We start from the raw sequence: 12805 nt of genomic DNA, 5'->3' as shown, positions 1-12805 counted from the left end.
TCACTTTTCCCAGTGTGGCGTGGGATACCAGTCTTTTTCTGGACTGGTTAACATCTGTCTTTTCCTTTTATCCACTTCCATCCTTTCCTTCCTCCCTAGCTCTGCAGCAACTACCTCAACATCGGAAGTTATGGAGCCGTATCACGACAATAAGGCCGATGTGCCACATCGTTCTCGGGTATCTTGAATGTCCGCCATGGCGGTGTAATGGTTTCGGGGCTCGACTGGATTGAATTCCGGCCATGGCGGCTGCATTTTCGATAGAGGCGAGAATGCTGCAGGCCCGTATACCTTAATTTAGGTAGGTGAATGTGAAATAGCCCCAGGTGGTCGATATTTCTGGAGCCCTCCACTACGACACCTCTGATAATCATATCATATAGTTTTCGGGGCATTAAACCCAAACAATTATTATCTGAAACACGAATGAGTTTACTCTTGTATGTAATTTGCTGATATACTTACTGTGCATATGTAAAAAGGCTAAACCAGTAAATACTCCTGTCATATACCAGTTGTTTATTTAGCGTGTTAATCAAAGTAGGCATATCAGCCCCACTATAAAAGTGACTGTGATTTCATTATTTCTAAGCAAGCTTCGGTGACTTTGAGCGTATCTCTCTCTCTCTCTCTCAATATATATATATATATATATATATATATATATATATATATATATATATATATATATATATATATATATATAATATATATAAAATCTGTCTGTCCGTCTACAACTTTAAGCTCTCGCGGCCGTTTCGATATTGGGATCTATACCAAAATTGGTATGGCATAAGATGACCGTATGACGAGCATAATTGGCTAGTCATAATATGAAAATCATGACATTTGTGTCATGAATGTCATGATTTACGTGTAATGGTCTGGCTGCTCTTGCGGTGGTTTCGTTCACATGACATGTTACGAAACTGGTATGGTATGGCATGACTTCATGGCGAACACATGTGATAGACCTTGACATGGAAATCATGACATGCATGTCATGTAAGTCATGGCTACACGCCACACTCATGATGCGCTCGCGGCCGCTTCGCTAGCTTCACATATACGAAATTTGGTATTACGAGACGTGAATGAGTGACGAAGGTATGTGATAGGTGCAAACATGATAATCATAACACACGTGTAATGTAAGAACATGACTACACGCTACGCTTGTAGTACGCTCACTGCCACTTCGCTACCTCTACAAATACCGAATTCGGTATCACGTGACGTGAATAGACGACGAAGGTAAATGGCATGACCAAACATGATAATCATGACATGGAAGTCATATATGGCATAATTTACGTCCGCCCCGCAAGGTCGTGCTGATTCTAAGGTGACATATCATCTTTCCGCATACGTACTCCACATAACATCTATTCTTACTGTATGTTTGATCTGCCATTTTTTTCTTTTTTAGGAATTTAGTAAACTCAGCAGGACTCGGTTCTTAAAAAAAATACTGGGTACACTCTCTGTAATAAAATGCTTTCTACCGCCATAGTACATGCGCTCCTGTTATTGCAAGGGGAATAACTGGGGCGTGGGAATGGCACAGTAATATGGGGGCCAAAAGAAGGAAAAATACGAACATTATCTGGACTTGCCGTGGGGCAAATCGTCCTTACCTAAATTATTTTTCTTGCACTGTGCTGTGTTTAGCAAAAGTTCTTGACAATTCAGAGTACTTGGTACTCTACTAGGGGAGATCATAGAGCAGTTCGTGGGCCTCACATTTGATGAGGCCCTGTCGACAAAAATTAGTCGCAACGACTCTATGACAGTGACAATGAGAGCGCTTTCGAACAAGGTATTGAACGTATACCACCTTCGTGGTGCAAGCAACAAACTTCAGGGCATGTTTCACACTCAACCGCTTATTCGTTCTATAGCCTCTTTGCTGCCTATGCACCTATTTTGTGCCTGGCAAATTCATTTAGCTCAGTATTTCTCGAAATGCTATCTTTCATTATAAACTTAAACGCGGCTTTTTTTTTTCTACTTGATGTTAGAACTTATGAACGACGCATAATACTCAGCGCTCAGTAGTTTTGCAGAGTATTTTGGGTCAATTGAATATAAATGGTACAGACCAAGGTACAGGCTAGGTTAGTATCGATGTGTTCTGTTCGTAGATGTATATCTAGATCCTAAACATCTGACTCACGCCCATTCTGGGGAATCAGCCAAGAATCGGGTATTGCTTGGAAAAGAAATACATATAAATCCTAGAAACTGAATACTTTTATAGAAAATGTTTTTAAAATATTCTTGAAGAAAAAAATTGTTACACAAAACAGTTCATACTGGAATAGTCAGAAATAATATACAAGAAAATTTTCTGTAGCCTACCCTGGTTAACTTAGGTGCTTTTATATAAGGTTTCGTTTTCTTCAATATTACATTCACAAAACGATTATGATATTGCCCAACGCGAATTCGGAGTGCTGCTGCGTGTTGCAGCTATTACATCGATTGTATACCTATTGCATCTATTGTATTGTTATACTATTCATTGTTTCATGATATTGCATTGAGTTCTTATGTACATGTCTGCCAACATTGTCATGTATATTAGAGCAATGATGTCTTCATTGCTACGTAGTGATGTTTGTCGTGATACACAGATGTGCCAAAGTGTGTGTGCCCTTGTTACGGGATTGTTATGAAACATACGTGTTCTTTACATAGTTTAAATAAACTTTTTCTAAACAGCCGCGTGTTACCCGCTATGGTGGCCTAGGGGTTATAGTGCTACCCGCAGGTCGTGGGCTCGAATCCTGGCCACGACGGCCACAGTTTCGATGGAGGCGAGAATACTTGAGGCCCGTGGCTTAGATTTCCGTGCGCATATCTTCAGGTGGTCGAAATTTTTCGAGTCCTCCACTAAGGCGTCTCTTCCAGAAATGTGTTCTATTGGGCTAATCGGTCAAACGTGGTAAAAAGTAGAACAGCACAAATCAGGAGAGACGAAGGAAGAAATAATAGGCAAGAAGAGTACTCGTCCTCTCTGTTATTTCTTCTTTCGTCTCTTCTATTGGTGCTGTTTTACCTATTACGGCGTCTCTCTCATACTGACATCACAATTTTCGGAAGTCCAAACCCCACAATTATTACTATTGGCTTCATGTTCGGACAAGGCCAGCTGTGTTTCTAGTTCTAGCTTTCCGCAAGGTGTCGACTATGCCATAAACTGCAATATTTGTGAAATAGGACATCACAGTACTGTTCATTTTTCTGCGGATAAATGAGGTACCCTCTACACATCTGTGAGCCGTCTTGTTCACTTTGTTGATGCTACATGTGGCCTATGACGATGATGAGTTATGGCTGAGCACTTTACAGTGAGCTAGCAGCATTAAACCACATACTCTTTGAGCAATAGGTATTGTGTGATGACTGGTTGTTACTTCACTCTTCTTCCACCCTATATAACATAGATTATCGCAATTCCTTTCCCGACATGACGCCTGTACAGAGGGTCTCTTTGCGAATGAGTTACAAGTACCATGTGGCTGTGTGGTAGAACAATCTACCGCCCACGCAAAGGAGCCGGGTTCGAATCTCTTCGAATCAAGAGTAATTATTTCTTTTTTCTTTTTATATATAAGTTTCATCACTGACAATGACGCCGCTAAACGCTGAAACGGGTACGTAAGAGCTGTGCTCTCAAATTTATTTGAAGGTCAGTGTTGTGTCATGTCCACTTTTCATTTTCGTTGGTGTTACTCGTTTACCTCGAAAAAAAAAGAAAAAAAAAGTGCTTTTCATCGGTTTTACATAGGTCCACAGCAGTACAAAATTTCTGTGATCTTGAGTTACTGTTTTCTTGCTGAAGCCAGATTCATCAACTGTCTGCTAAATAATTCTATTATCTCCGCTTTTGCACGTTATCCTAGTCTTTTTTGCACTGCTGAGAACGAAGCAAGATAATCACATGGCTGCGTGAGCTTGAATGGGTCATGCTCGCCTGTTTGCTGTGCGTTGGGCATTACACTGCGTCCATTTATGACAGACAATAGCTCGCGACACCAGCAAACTAATGTCTTCTCTACGACACTCGGAATATATAAAGCAGTGCAACCATACAAATGGAATGAAAAGAAAACGACTTGATTGGGTCCTTGCGGAATATGACTGAACAAGAAAATTCAGCAGAGACAGTGGAATGTTTTAACTATGTACGCCCCGAAAACCCAAATCTCGCCGTGATCTCTCGGGATATTGCACCCTATGAAAGTGATAACAGGCTTTCCGTGCTGAGTTTTAAACGACCGTTCGGGAAAGTTTGTGAAAACTGCAGTAGATTGCTCATGCCACGCGTTCCAGCTGTAATAAATATTATTACCTTAATGAAGCTGAAACCACACGAAATGCAATAAGGCGTACATGATACTTTAATTATAAATACAACATATTGCCACTTGGCCGCTAGTTACGGCGAGCGCAAGCGATGGCTGCCCGCGAGAATGGAAGACGATGTTCTGGGGCAGCGCGTGCTCTGGCCAGTTGTTTATTATTGAAGCAGCCATCTTGCCAGCTTTCAGTGCGTCTCCCTGCCGGCTCAGTTCTTCCTAGTTGAAGACCTTTTGTAGCACGTGACAATATTGTCTCGGCTCGAGACTTCATTTGTCGGCTTTGTATGGCTCCATATTTATCACGAAATTGCAGTTTTGGTATTCGTGTATACGTGGCCGTCAGTATGTCGTGCAAAAATTTTAATTCACGGGATATTCACAACCGGGAAGAGCAATCACATCATGCATCTAATGGCTTTATGCTCACTCACAATGGTTCAAATGATTCAATTGCATTCTTTTTTTCATGCTATGAAACCTCAGTGGGCACTCAGTTTGCGTCTTCAAATTCGGTCGGTCCATTTTTCATCTTTTTGTTTCCTTTCTGACAGCATCAAGAACTGGAAAACCTGCACACCGAAATAACGCAATGTCCTTGTGCTGCCCGGGGTTGCCTTTCCCATTTCCCGTAGTGTTCTCGTCTTCTTATTTCTTCGAACGTGAATACTTTTTGTACGACCGTATACAAAACACTGGAACACACAATAGTTCACGACTCTTTCACGCCACTTTTTGTTGTTTTTTTTTCTGCTCGGGTGGCACAAAAGAGGTTCCTATACGCTGCTCCACAAACCCGCTTAAAGTGTAAAGCGCCCAGTTGACACAGCCGTCGGTTGTCTGAAATGTAGCGCCGACAGAGCCATAAAGAACCGACCGCGCAAACACGGCCTCTGTAAAAGACACTGCAGGCCAGGGCCGAGAGAAATGCCCAGTTAACTGGCGTCGCCTGGTATCGTGTGGAAAGGAGGAACCATCTCCTCCCTCTGTACTGGCGTGTACATCGGAGAAAATTAGTGTCTACGCTCGTCAAACGTAAATCACGTCCAGAGAACACGTGAGAGGACCATAAAAATGAAAGTGTCAGCTTGGCTTCGCTTTTGAAATGGAAGTCGGCGACATATCTCAGCCGCTGCATCCGCCTTGCGGAGCTGCCGACTGCCTTCACGCCGTCTATCGCACTGAAGGCACTGAAGGTTTCAAGAGGAGTGACATTTGGTAGTGAGAAAGTACTGCTGCGATAGCATTTCGAGACATTGATGAGCTGGAATGAAAGCCATATAACATGTATACATACTTGGAAAAGCTTTATTACTATTTTGCTTTCTATGTTTGTAGCTACACTCAACACTCAAAAGAAAGGCGTACGTGACCTCGCTCGTAGTCGCTCTATTTGAGGACAAGTATAGATAGCTCTTACAACCAAACTTGCGTCTTAGCAGTAGGATAATTGTCCGCGCATTGACTGCATATATATTTGCACTGTGTTTGCATGCTGTTTGTTAACGTCGAACCTTGCCCTGAAACCAGAAGCGCGTTCTTGGAGGATATTGTGCAAAGGCTGGTCAGATGTGAAGGGCTGTGACAGGCAATAAACTTCATGTGAGAATGTAAGTACGAAAGATGACAGAGACCCGAAAGAAACCACATCATTACGCTGGACGACACTAATACGATGAATGTTCATTGCGCATGTTATATGAATCGGACCACGAATGTGTGAGACACCCTTACACCACTGAGGTCTGAATAATGCTAAGTGAATAAGATCATTACCAACAGCATTAACGTTCCATCAAGTATTCTCACTTACATCGGCTGTGGAACCATTTATGATATCGCGTTAGGGAAACAAGAGTAATTGGTTTCATTGTAACAAGAGAAAAAAGTGAAGGAAGGGCAGGGAGGTTACAACGTTAGACCCAGTTTGCTGCCCTGCATAGGCGAAGTGGGAAAGGGAGAAAGAAGTCGAGAATGAAGGAAAGAAAGAGTGGTAAATTAATGTGCTAGCGCACATAACACGCAGCGTGTACCGCACAGGTCCAGACAGTCATTAAACTGCGAACCATCAGCTCGAAGCCCACTGCGAGTTCTGGATACCTTGGAGCCAGTCCTTGCAAGTTAACATCATGGATTGCAGTGTATATACTTCACATAAGACAGTCGAGGTCAACCTGTACTTTGTGGCACTTTAATGTGCGTTCTAACTACTTTATGCAGCTTATAAATATCACTGGCATGCTTCCTGGTAAAAAAATATTGATCATTTATCTATTTGTTTGTGGATTTATTTATTTACTCATTTTCAGTAGCCTCCCTACATAAATAAATCGTGGCAGGATGGGACTATGTTAAATATAAGAGGAAAATGAAAGAAAATCGCAATGTTTTCAGTGTGAACAGGTTGTCTATTCCGTATACAGGGTGTATACGCGAGGAAGCCCTCCTAAAACATACAATCATGGCATAGTAAGGTGATGATGAATTGTGATGATGGTAACCCACATAAAGGGTAAATGTTTCGGCCCACGAGTATTTAACTCGTGCTCAGCTTGCATATGGAGAGGGCGGTGAAGGAAAGAGCATTTGTGATAGCATCCACGGATTTTAAAGGAACACTGCTCAACGCCACAGCGAAGGGAGTTCTTCAATAAAATAACAGAATAACAAAAAAAAAATCGGCAGATCCCACGTACCTGGGAATCGACGTTATGCGAAGCATGCGGAGGGAAGGCGACTGTGTTGCAATTTTTTTTATTGAGCGATACATCTTGAAATAACACTCAGTATATGTACAAATGCTGCACGCACAAGCATATGCTGAAAAGTTGCAGATGTTTTTATAACCAGTTCAGACTTGCGCAACGATGCCGACTGGAACATGCGTATTAGCAATACCAGAAGCTGATATGAAGCGCTGATGCTCGCGAGGATGCTGGCCCTGGACACTGCTGTATAGATCAACTTCAGCGCATAGCAACTAACCACAATTGACGTTAACCCGACGTGACGGCTGCATCAAAGAAGTAGATATGTAATGTTTACAAAATTGGGTAGGCAGCACTGCAACCTCTATTGACGTTTCACGAAGATCAGCGCCTATATGAAAAGTAGTTCTGAGATCTGGCGTAGCTCTGTGGTAAAATGCTTCATTGCCACGCAGAATGCTTGGGTTCGATTCCAAGTGGGACCCTTAAATTTATTTTTCGCAATCATCGCGTTGACGCTACTGATGTCGAGTATTTCTTAACACTCGCACGTTAAATAGCCCATGTGTGTTCTCGTCGTTCCTGGGTATGTGTCAATCACCTCTGGACCATACCCGCATATCGGTGGCACATACCTGCCCGTGAGTATGTGACACTGTTTGGCAGGAAGTGTTTGACGACGTACGTGGCGGCATTGTGACATTATTCATGTCTTGACCAGCGTGTAATATTCGTCAAACCATTTTCCCCTACTATGCTAAATTTGGTTCATGTCAAGTTAGGGGTGTGACCATGAGAGCATCCAAACGTAAGCGGCTAGATAGATAGATAGATAAATAGATACGCTCAAAGTCACCAAAGTTCGCTAAGAAATGCTTCGCATTTAAAACGGCGGGTATTTGAATCTAAGTACGAAACATGCGGAAACATGTTCGCGACCACGATCCACCTTGCGATACTTATACACAACAAAGTTACTTGCATCTTAATAAAGGGTTGCCTTTATAGTTGTACTTCTCTTTCCGTGCGAGAAAAGCAAAAGCAGGAATACAGTTCCATTTTAGTGTTGTTTTACTGGTACAAATAGCGTTATTAAATATATCAATATGCATGACAGGAGAGCGTACTTAGATTGCAATAGCGTGCCTCCAATGGTTATACTACTTTGGAAAATAAGCAACATCTGCGAGTTGCGAGCGTACGCTAAGACAAGCTTCACTATCCAAGGCAGGTTAGAAATGAAGGAATGAAGTAAGAATTGAAGACTACCCGAGTTTGAGGTCACATATTCTTTTTTGTTATTTCAAAATAAATACAGCTTTAAACATAACAACATGTGTTGAAGCACAAGGCAGGAAAACGACAACGGGGAATTCCAGGCTTGAACGCGTACATTTCGAGGACATTCAAGTTGCCCTATACTATAGTCGTTTACAACCTAAGTATAAATACGCGCTATGCCCCCTTACTGCAGCGCTCCTGCCATTCACCTGCGTATCAAAGCAATGATTGGCGATTTCGGTTGAAACTATTAGCACTTTTTCGCTGATAGTGCAGATACTGCACATAATATGAGTTGAAAGTTCGTCGTTTTTTTTTGTTAAATTGTTATGTTTGCCTGCGAAGTGAAGTCAGCATTTTGCATGAAATTCGTCAAGAAATAGAACTTTTCCACCAAGAACATTTTAAATAAACACGCGCCTGCACGGCCAAGTCATACGCCCGAAACACGTGAAAAGTCCATACGTCACGTAAATAAGTGGTTTGCAATTGGTTGAACATGTACGAAAATTCTGTGAGGGTGGGACGGTGACCGCTGTGGGTGGAGCTTTCATTTATTTTGAGACTGTAACCGACCGTAGACAATCTGTAGCATTACTGGAATCAGAATGTTACCGCAGACGCAGATTAAACCAAGTTTTTTAAATGCGAGTTTGCGTTCGCTATTTTTCGGGATGTATTGGTATGCCCATTTCGCTCATTATACCATGACAAAAGCATTGAAAAGAATTTTGTTTCATGATTCACAATCTTCTCAATTTTTACTAAGCACAACAGATCAGCACATCGGATGGAGAACCAGAATAAGAACCGATATTGTACTGGCACAAGTAGAGGACGTGTGTGTGGTGTATACACATAAGCAGCCCCGCCGTGGTGGCCCAGTCACTAAAGTATATCGGCTGCTGACCCACAGTTCGCGGGTTCGAATCCCGGCTGCGGCGGCTGCATTTTCGATGGAGGCAGAATTGCTGTAAGCCCATGTGTTCCTATTTGGGTGCACGTTAAAGAACCCCATGAGGTCGAAATTTGTGGAGCCCTCCACTACGGCATCTCTCATAATCATGTGGTGGTTTTGGGACGTTAAACCCCGCATATAAATCAATACACTAAGGAGGTCCTAAAGTCGAAGACATGATGAGTCCATGACTATTAGTACATAAAGACATGACAAGCGTAGATCAACTACATTGATGTCATCCCATTTAGTGTAAATGCAGTGTTCTCATAATACTCCATATTTTGCCAGTATAATTCCAGAACGCTCATTTGTGAGCGAGTGTTTTAGAGGTGGCTTTAAAATTTAAATTGGGGTAATCGTTCTGCATGGGAATCGGCTAATACAGCATGCTAGCAATACGATTCGAACATGGCACTTTTTACTTCAGCCGTATATGTGCATAAGAACTGCGGGTATACAAAATGACAGACTAAATGCGACTTCACATTAGTTGATGAAAAAAATAAATGATGCTTTCAGATCGACGCCACCTTTAGTGGCAAACACGGACCGTTTGTGTTGATAGGGGAAGTTTTCCTCGTCGCACCTTCGAAGCTGTGTATATCAGTTCCCTGCATGTTTTCTTGATGAAATGTTCCATTTAGTTGAAGAGTTTAAATAAACCTTCTCGTTTGATGCTATGAGGCCCAAAGGATGGCGTTATGCCCTCCCATAATGAGTACTTAGTACTCTCAGCCATTACCCACTTTTTCTAAACACACAATGCATACTTTTCATGTCGACGTACTGGGTTTCCGCATACCGAGGATGGCTTTCTGTTTTCCCATAGTTGAGTATCAAGTACTTTATATCGTTCAATACTTTTTTCTAAACGCATAACCGTGAACGAAGTGGCTACGAGCACGTTGAGCATGTGAGCCACCAAGTACTCTTGTTCTCCTGCAGCGCGCCGTACGCTCTTGAAAGTCATTTTGCGTCGCGAACTCGTTCACGGCGCAATTTTTGTCAGCACGGGTTTTTACGCAAGCCTTTAATGATTCAGAGTACTGTGTACTCTAATATGGGAGAGTATACTGTGGGCATCACACTTGATGAGGCCCTGTTCACAAAAATAATGAATACGGGCAAACCACTGTACCTCTCATTCAAGTACTCAAGCCGGGGTTCAAGCACGGTAACGCTAAGGAATTTTGTTTTCTGATGCACTTTCTTTTATTCACCGCGATCACCGTCTCAAGCTATCAACGTGCAGACAAAAGGGCATATTTCTTGTTTAGTCTTCATGGGAATACGCCAATGAAATATGGGGTACTGAAAGACTGCTTTTGCAGCGAAAGCTCTTATGAGGTCAGAACTCGGGTCACGTGCAGTTGTTCGCTGCAGCTGCTGGTGTCCGTCCGTAACCATATCGGAAGGAATTAGAGGGAAAAAACCTACCACCAATGACACAGTGGGCTTGAGCCCGGGTCCACAGAGTTCCAGCACAGTCTTCTACCACTGAGCCACGCCGGTCTTAGGACTTGTTTGCAAACTTGCCTTAGGCAGGCTTCATTTCGGGAAACAAATCGCGTTATTTAGACTTATAAAGCGTTCAAAAACAGTGAAAAAAAAAGCCTCGCCGCGGTGGTCTATAGTGGCTAAGGTACTCAGCTGCTGACCCGCAGGTCGCGGTATCAAATTCTGGCTGCGGCGGCTGCATTTGCGATGGAGGCGGAAATGCTGTACGCCCGTGTGCTCAGATTTGGATGCACGTTAAAGAACCCCAGGGTGTCCAAATCTCCGGAGCCCTCCACTACGGCGTCTCTCATACGTGGTTTCGGGACGTTAAACCCCAAATATCAATCATCATTACATACATACATACATACATACATACATACATACATACATACATACATACATACATACATACATACATACATACATACATACATACATACATACATACATACATACATACATACATACATACATAAAAATTCATTTGGAAGTCAGTGCACATTCTTGTGGGCTTTCTTTCGTTTCATTCTGTTTAGGTGCAGTTTTTTCAGTCATTAAATTACAAAGTGTTTTAAAGTGCAAACCACTTTTATATATATATAGCCATGTTCTATATCCTACTTTTTCAAAGGCATTTTTTGCTGGCACAACCAAGAGATAGTCAACAGTTCATTCAAAGCCTAGGTGGTACCCACGAATATAGACTACAGTTGACACAGAAGTTGTGAAAGCACGGGTAAGGTCAGGCAACCTTCGTCTGTGTTTTATACAACGACGCTGAGGTGTATATACTGCATGGAAGATTTGTTTTTTCTTGGTGGACCGAAATATGTGTTTCTCGAAAACTTACCATTCCCAACCACTCATAACTGGTCCTTTATGCACGCAGACATCGTGTGTTGGAAAAAACAAGCATGACCCAGAAATTTGGCGAACCCCACGCTCAGCTCGTATATAGATTTAACATCGCTCACAATATGCCACGCACGTTGCGGCAAGCGAAATAAGACGATGCAACGGACAATGGACAAAAAAAAAGAGACATATGATGCTCAAGTGCCCTTCAAGCACGGTCTAATATACAAACAATTTTTGTTTGTATCTTACACCGTGCCCTCAAAACAGTGCATAAAACTTCAAGCCCGCCTGGCGAGCCAAACAAGAGATCGCTTCTTGCGGCAGGAAGGCGCATGTTGCTACAGTGGAGAGCTTTAAAGATTTAAGCCACTCGTACACTCATATATCATTAGTTTTCCTTCTAGCATAGTGTAACGTCTCCCACACCTGTAAAGTCGCCCAAGCAGGTTCGTATACAGAACTGCAATACTGCAGTGATATTCCTCGGCTGCGATGACTTGTGAAAAGCATAATTAGAAAAGCACCTACCGGAAAATTTTATTTATTTATTTTATTTATTTATTTACTACATACTGCAGGCCCACATGGGCCCAGGCAGGAGGGGTAAATTGCAAAACAAAAACACAGCATTTCAAAAGGCGAAAAACAAACAAAATAAACGCTTACATTTCAATTTCAATGTTAGGTTATGAGAAATCGATCAGGTCAACTGACTCAACTGAATCAATCAATGATAATGGCAATGAGTTCCATTCGTTAATAGTGCGAGAAAAAAAAGAAAATTTGAAGGTGTTAGTTCTTGTATGATATGAAGTTAAAGATTGAGGATGATGATGTCTAGTTAGTCTAGTTGATAACGGCCGTATATATGGTCCAGGATGAAAAGAGAGTTTGTTATTCTTCAGAAGAAAAAGAAATTTGAGCCTGAGTATTTTACGTCTTACTGATTTCAATGTTTGTATTCCATGAGTTTGCATGAGTGCTGTTGGCGAATCGGTGGAACGGAATTTAGAAAAATAAATCTAGCAGCTTTGCGCTGAACCATTTCAAGTGCGTTAGTATTGTGAACTGAGGTTGTGAGTATTGTGAGTATTGTGAACTGAGGTTCGAACAGATACGGGAAGGGGCAACGC

General features: G+C 42.1%; 1 protein-coding gene across 1 annotated transcript in view; it reads left to right on the top strand.

Moving 5' to 3' along the window:
- Window positions 1-12805, top strand: part of LOC119172871 (homeotic protein ultrabithorax) — a 502883-nt gene that overhangs the window by 200245 nt on the left and 289833 nt on the right. The window lies entirely within an intron of this gene.

The sequence above is a fragment of the Rhipicephalus microplus genome, chromosome 4 (genome assembly GCF_043290135.1).
Source record: "Rhipicephalus microplus isolate Deutch F79 chromosome 4, USDA_Rmic, whole genome shotgun sequence".
In the NCBI taxonomy this organism is placed as follows: Eukaryota; Metazoa; Arthropoda; class Arachnida; order Ixodida; family Ixodidae; genus Rhipicephalus; species Rhipicephalus microplus.
Note: the sequence above shows the minus strand (reverse complement) of the source record. Positions and strands in the feature narration are given on the sequence as shown.